Here is a 7,179-nt window from a genome sequence, read left to right as displayed (position 1 = left end):
TCTTCTTTTTTTTTTTTTTGTTTTGCCTCTTGTTCTGTCCCCTTTCTGGGAGCGAGTCGGCGGCCCGGGGTGGGGGTCACCCCCACCCTCAGCGCCCGCCGCGGTGCCTGGCGCCCCAGCCCGCACCGTGGGGCCTCCTCTTGTCCCAAGCCGCGACACCGCCGTCACGCGGCAGCATGCGTGGCTTCTGGACTGTCAGGTCTCAGACCAAAGGTCTGCTCTGTGGGAACCGACACGCTGGAGGAAACCTTGAGAGTCTGAGAGGGGAGGGAGTTCCAGAAGAAGGCCAGGATGTCATTTTGAGGGAGTATGTGACCAGAACTCGTCCCGTTGCTTTTGGGGTTCTATGGGCTACACGTAGGAATCTTTGGTGGTGGCACCTGATGTTGGGGGATCCGGAGTCACACCCAGACCTGCTCCACAGGCCTCCTTTTACTTTTCTCTTCGGATTCATTATGTTTAAAAAGTGTCTCTTATCTCTATGATTGCATTTTCTTTTCTCTCTCTTTTCAAGCAGATGATGGGAGTCCAAGTATTAAGGTGACATGTGTTGCCCGTGCCCCCCTCCCCCCTGTGTTCTTATTCATTTACCTCTGATGTTGTTCCAGCGTATTGTGGGGGTACCAATGTTAAGGTCGGGTACGTTGCCCTCTCCCAGCCTCCCCCCTCCGGTCAGAGCCTCAAGTGCGCCCATCCCCCAGTCGGTGCGCACCCACCCCATTCCTAATGGAGGTGTATGCCCATCCCCTCCCCCCACCCGCCCGACACCCACCCGATGAAGGTGATTCCTCTGTGTCCACTTAGGTGTCCATCGGTTCGTACCCATTTGCTGGTGAGCGCGAGCACGTGGTGCTCGTGTGTCCATTCTTGGGCTACCTGGCTTACTGGAACGGGTTCCAGCTCTGGCCAGGAGAACCACGAGAGGTGCCCTCTCACCGCTGCTCCTCCTAGCTGAATAGCACTCCGTGGTGTCCACGCGCCACATTTCATTTACGCACTCGTGGGTCGATGGGCACTCGGGTCGCTTCCAGGTCTTTGCGATTGTGACTTGTGCCCTGACTCTAACCCTAACCCTTACCCAGCCCGTCTCCTCCTCGGCCCCTGCCTGACTGACTCCTTCCCGCCCGGCCTGTCACCTGTCACCGTCCTCTGCCCCTGCCTGACACGCTCCTCCCCGCCCGGGCCGTCACCGTCCTCGGCCCCTGCCTGACGGGGCTCCTCCGTCGCCTGGGCCTTCCAAGGGCTTGGTGTGGACGCTGGTTCCAGGACGCCCTCCCAGGAACCCGGTAGCAGGGCGGCCGCAGCGTCTCGCGCCACCCAACCGTCCGCCGGCCGGCGGCCGGCGCTAAGTGGCCTGCGGGGGACGTGCCCCCACTGTGGGGCGGGCGCCCAGCCTGGTGTCTTCTCTGAGGCCCCGTGGCTGCTTTTCCCCCCCGCAAGGGGAGAGCCGCGGAGGTGGGGACCGCCTCCTCGTGGGGACGTACACCCAGCTCTCCACGTCGGATTCCGGGGCTCTCTGTCCTGCCAGAAGGCCCAGCTGGCCTGCGGGTCCTTAGAGTGGCAAAAACATCCGAAAACTGAGATTGAGGGTCCGGTGGTTGTCTGCACTTTTGTGCTGGGCACCCCAGGGAGGCCCGGGGGCTGGCTGGACAACGCGGTCTGCTGGGCAGGGGGGGGGGTTTGGAGGAGCAACTGATGCCCTTTGCACTTTGGGTAGCAAGTGTCTGAGGTGTCTCTGAGCCCTGCGCCATGTCGGGGGGTGGGGTGGGGGGTGGGAGGTCGGGGGGGTGGAGGAGCAGGAGGAGGAGGAGGAGGAGGTGGGAAGGGCCGTGGCCTGCAGTCGTGTTCCCGGGGTGGCTTCTTCCACAGGCTGCTTGGGCTGGGCTCCCTGCACCTGGGCCTTTGGAGGACTGGCCCTGTGCTTGCCAATGCTTCCCCTGCAGGGACCCAGAGCTGGGAGGTTGCATCTCTCAGCCCTGGGTCGGGCAGAGCCCCAGCGGGCCATGCCCACAACCTCTCTCAGCACGGGTCCCCCAGAAGGCTCCTTTGGGACCAGGATTCTCTTGCGGGTGACTCTTTAAGGTCTGGCCCCTGGATGGAGGGGCACCAGGAGTAGAGGAGCAGGAAGGGGAAGGGGGTGGCCATGCGAGGGGACACTTTCAGGCCAAGTCCCAGCTTCAGCCTGATCCTCCTGGGAACCCCGGGGTGTACGTCACACCTCCTGGTTGTCCCGCTCTGAGACAAGGGCTCTGAGACAAGGAGCCGGGCTTCGCATTCCCCCAGCAGCCAGTCGTGGGCTGAGGACACCTGGGGCGTTGGGAACTCCCTGGCTTCTCCTTGGCTTAACATCTGGAGCTGCTTGTGAATCGTGCCGCCACACACACCCGAGTGCAGGTGTCTTCTGCACAGACTGCGGGCCTCGCTCTTCTGAATGCCGCTAGCTCGCCACCCACCCACGGGTGAACCTGGTCAGGGTACTTTCTCTCGGGGGCAGACTCTGATCCTGGCGGGCTACCGGTGTTTCTGTTTGCTCGTTTCTTTCTTCCATTTCGGGAAAGGCTTCCTTACTGGGTGTGGAAATCTCCTATGCCTTTCCTCGCCTATTCTGTCAGCTTTAAAATTCTCTTTCAGTTGCCACCCTCACAGATGGATTAGGAAACTCTTTCCGGTGCACTCATTAGTGAAATGACCTCAATGAAGCTGGAATCCAATATCTAATCGCCGATTTTTAGCGAGTCCACACGCCAGGGTGGTCGGGGTCCAATGCAGCCCCGGCCAGGCCCAGGCCCCTTGGACTGGGCCACAGGAGGACACAGAGGAGGGTCCCGGCCCCCACGGTCGCGTTGCCGGCAGTTCTCCAAGGGCTTGGGCGTTTTCCAGAGGTAGGAGATGGAGGGGACTGATTTCTTCAGCGCCCCACAAACCACGCCACCCCACCCATGGGACACATCCCTAGAGAGAGAGAGAGACGCCCCATACACTCGCTCCCCTCCCCCATGCGCTGTGCCCCAGCCCGGGCCCGGGGGAATAGGCGGCAGCCCACCCACAGGGTGGGGGGCGCAGCTGAAAGGGGTTGTCGGGGAGGGCGGCCCCTGCCTGGGGTCAAAGGGCGGGCGACCCGCGCGTGCGCAATCGGCGGCGGCGGCGGCGGCCACGAGCTGGGGGTGGGCCAGGCGAGGAGAGGAAGGGGGCTGGAAGGTCTCCACCTTGGCGAGTCCAGCCGTGGAGGCGCATCTTGTGTGAGTGTGAGTGAGTGAGTGTGAGTGTGAGTGTGAGTGTGTGTGTGTGTGTGTGTGTGTGTGTAGAGAGAGACAGCCCCCCACCCCGGCCCGCCGCTCCCTGCCCGCCCCGCCCCGCCCCGCCCCGCCTGTCACCCCCGTCCCTCGGAGCCCGCCGGACCCGGCCGGTGAACTCAACAGGCCCGGCCCGGTGCGGGTCAGCGCCGGCGCGGGGCCTGGGGCGGGGGGAGGAGGCGGCGGGGAAGCGCAGAGAGGCTCGGCTTCTTGAGCGGGGCAGGGGCGCCCTCCGCCGTCTAGGGCCACACCACCCTGAACGCGCCCGATCTCGTCTGGTCTCGGAAGCTAAGCAGGGTCGGGCCTGGTTAGTACTTGGATGGGAGACCGCCTGGGAATACCGGGTGCCGTAGGCTTCTTCTTTTTTTTTTTTTTGTTTTGCCTCTTGTTCTGTCCCCTTTCTGGGAGCGAGTCGGCGGCCCGGGGTGGGGGTCACCCCCACCCTCAGCGCCCGCCGCGGTGCCTGGCGCCCCAGCCCGCACCGTGGGGCCTCCTCTTGTCCCAAGCCGCGACACCGCCGTCACGCGGCAGCATGCGTGGCTTCTGGACTGTCAGGTCTCAGACCAAAGGTCTGCTCTGTGGGAACCGACACGCTGGAGGAAACCTTGAGAGTCTGAGAGGGGAGGGAGTTCCAGAAGAAGGCCAGGATGTCATTTTGAGGGAGTATGTGACCAGAACTCGTCCCGTTGCTTTTGGGGTTCTATGGGCTACACGTAGGAATCTTTGGTGGTGGCACCTGATGTTGGGGGATCCGGAGTCACACCCAGACCTGCTCCACAGGCCTCCTTTTACTTTTCTCTTCGGATTCATTATGTTTAAAAAGTGTCTCTTATCTCTATGATTGCATTTTCTTTTCTCTCTCTTTTCAAGCAGATGATGGGAGTCCAAGTATTAAGGTGACATGTGTTGCCCGTGCCCCCCTCCCCCCTGTGTTCTTATTCATTTACCTCTGATGTTGTTCCAGCGTATTGTGGGGGTACCAATGTTAAGGTCGGGTACGTTGCCCTCTCCCAGCCTCCCCCCTCCGGTCAGAGCCTCAAGTGCGCCCATCCCCCAGTCGGTGCGCACCCACCCCATTCCTAATGGAGGTGTATGCCCATCCCCTCCCCCCACCCGCCCGACACCCACCCGATGAAGGTGATTCCTCTGTGTCCACTTAGGTGTCCATCGGTTCGTACCCATTTGCTGGTGAGCGCGAGCACGTGGTGCTCGTGTGTCCATTCTTGGGCTACCTGGCTTACTGGAACGGGTTCCAGCTCTGGCCAGGAGAACCACGAGAGGTGCCCTCTCACCGCTGCTCCTCCTAGCTGAATAGCACTCCGTGGTGTCCACGCGCCACATTTCATTTACGCACTCGTGGGTCGATGGGCACTCGGGTCGCTTCCAGGTCTTTGCGATTGTGACTTGTGCCCTGACTCTAACCCTAACCCTTACCCAGCCCGTCTCCTCCTCGGCCCCTGCCTGACTGACTCCTTCCCGCCCGGCCTGTCACCTGTCACCGTCCTCTGCCCCTGCCTGACACGCTCCTCCCCGCCCGGGCCGTCACCGTCCTCGGCCCCTGCCTGACGGGGCTCCTCCGTCGCCTGGGCCTTCCAAGGGCTTGGTGTGGACGCTGGTTCCAGGACGCCCTCCCAGGAACCCGGTAGCAGGGCGGCCGCAGCGTCTCGCGCCACCCAACCGTCCGCCGGCCGGCGGCCGGCGCTAAGTGGCCTGCGGGGGACGTGCCCCCACTGTGGGGCGGGCGCCCAGCCTGGTGTCTTCTCTGAGGCCCCGTGGCTGCTTTTCCCCCCCGCAAGGGGAGAGCCGCGGAGGTGGGGACCGCCTCCTCGTGGGGACGTACACCCAGCTCTCCACGTCGGATTCCGGGGCTCTCTGTCCTGCCAGAAGGCCCAGCTGGCCTGCGGGTCCTTAGAGTGGCAAAAACATCCGAAAACTGAGATTGAGGGTCCGGTGGTTGTCTGCACTTTTGTGCTGGGCACCCCAGGGAGGCCCGGGGGCTGGCTGGACAACGCGGTCTGCTGGGCAGGGGGGGGGGTTTGGAGGAGCAACTGATGCCCTTTGCACTTTGGGTAGCAAGTGTCTGAGGTGTCTCTGAGCCCTGCGCCATGTCGGGGGGTGGGGTGGGGGGTGGGAGGTCGGGGGGGTGGAGGAGCAGGAGGAGGAGGAGGAGGAGGTGGGAAGGGCCGTGGCCTGCAGTCGTGTTCCCGGGGTGGCTTCTTCCACAGGCTGCTTGGGGTGGGCTCCCTGCACCTGGGCCTTTGGAGGACTGGCCCTGTGCTTGCCAATGCTTCCCCTGCAGGGACCCAGAGCTGGGAGGTTGCATCTCTCAGCCCTGGGTCGGGCAGAGCCCCAGCGGGCCATGCCCACAACCTCTCTCAGCACGGGTCCCCCAGAAGGCTCCTTTGGGACCAGGATTCTCTTGCGGGTGACTCTTTAAGGTCTGGCCCCTGGATGGAGGGGCACCAGGAGTAGAGGAGCAGGAAGGGGAAGGGGGTGGCCATGCGAGGGGACACTTTCAGGCCAAGTCCCAGCTTCAGCCTGATCCTCCTGGGAACCCCGGGGTGTACGTCACACCTCCTGGTTGTCCCGCTCTGAGACAAGGGCTCTGAGACAAGGAGCCGGGCTTCGCATTCCCCCAGCAGCCAGTCGTGGGCTGAGGACACCTGGGGCGTTGGGAACTCCCTGGCTTCTCCTTGGCTTAACATCTGGAGCTGCTTGTGAATCGTGCCGCCACACACACCCGAGTGCAGGTGTCTTCTGCACAGACTGCGGGCCTCGCTCTTCTGAATGCCGCTAGCTCGCCACCCACCCACGGGTGAACCTGGTCAGGGTACTTTCTCTCGGGGGCAGACTCTGATCCTGGCGGGCTACCGGTGTCTCTGTTTGCTCGTTTCTTTCTTCCATTTCGGGAAAGGCTTCCTTACTGGGTGTGGAAATCTCCTATGCCTTTCCTCGCCTATTCTGTCAGCTTTAAAATTCTCTTTCAGTTGCCACCCTCACAGATGGATTAGGAAACTCTTTCCGGTGCACTCATTAGTGAAATGACCTCAATGAAGCTGGAATCCAATATCTAATCGCCGATTTTTAGCGAGTCCACACGCCAGGGTGGTCGGGGTCCAATGCAGCCCCGGCCAGGCCCAGGCCCCTTGGACTGGGCCACAGGAGGACACAGAGGAGGGTCCCGGCCCCCACGGTCGCGTTGCCGGCAGTTCTCCAAGGGCTTGGGCGTTTTCCAGAGGTAGGAGATGGAGGGGACTGATTTCTTCAGCGCCCCACAAACCACGCCACCCCACCCATGGGACACATCCCTAGAGAGAGAGAGAGACGCCCCATACACTCGCTCCCCTCCCCCATGCGCTGTGCCCCAGCCCGGGCCCGGGGGAATAGGCGGCAGCCCACCCACAGGGTGGGGGGCGCAGCTGAAAGGGGTTGTCGGGGAGGGCGGCCCCTGCCTGGGGTCAAAGGGCGGGCGACCCGCGCGTGCGCAATCGGCGGCGGCGGCGGCGGCCACGAGCTGGGGGTGGGCCAGGCGAGGAGAGGAAGGGGGCTGGAAGGTCTCCACCTTGGCGAGTCCAGCCGTGGAGGCGCATCTTGTGTGAGTGTGAGTGAGTGAGTGTGAGTGTGAGTGTGAGTGTGTGTGTGTGTGTGTGTGTGTGTGTAGAGAGAGACAGCCCCCCACCCCGGCCCGCCGCTCCCTGCCCGCCCCGCCCCGCCCCGCCCCGCCTGTCACCCCCGTCCCTCGGAGCCCGCCGGACCCGGCCGGTGAACTCAACAGGCCCGGCCCGGTGCGGGTCAGCGCCGGCGCGGGGCCTGGGGCGGGGGGAGGAGGCGGCGGGGAAGCGCAGAGAGGCTCGGCTTCTTGAGCGGGGCAGGGGCGCCCTCCGCC

The 7,179-nt window shown here is 63.5% G+C and overlaps 1 non-coding gene across 1 annotated transcript; it reads left to right on the top strand.

The window, feature by feature from the left end:
- The first annotated feature begins 3,530 nt into the window (after positions 1–3,530).
- On the top strand, positions 3,531–3,649 carry LOC142865251 (5S ribosomal RNA). Its single transcript, XR_012915554.1, has one exon. It is a non-coding gene; the product is annotated as a 5S ribosomal RNA (ribosomal RNA).
- Positions 3,650–7,179: the final 3,530 nt, after the last annotated feature.

Source organism: Microcebus murinus, chromosome 28 (genome assembly GCF_040939455.1).
Source record: "Microcebus murinus isolate Inina chromosome 28, M.murinus_Inina_mat1.0, whole genome shotgun sequence".
NCBI lineage: Eukaryota > Metazoa > Chordata > Mammalia > Primates > Cheirogaleidae > Microcebus > Microcebus murinus.
This window is presented reverse-complemented; position numbering and strand designations above follow the sequence as displayed.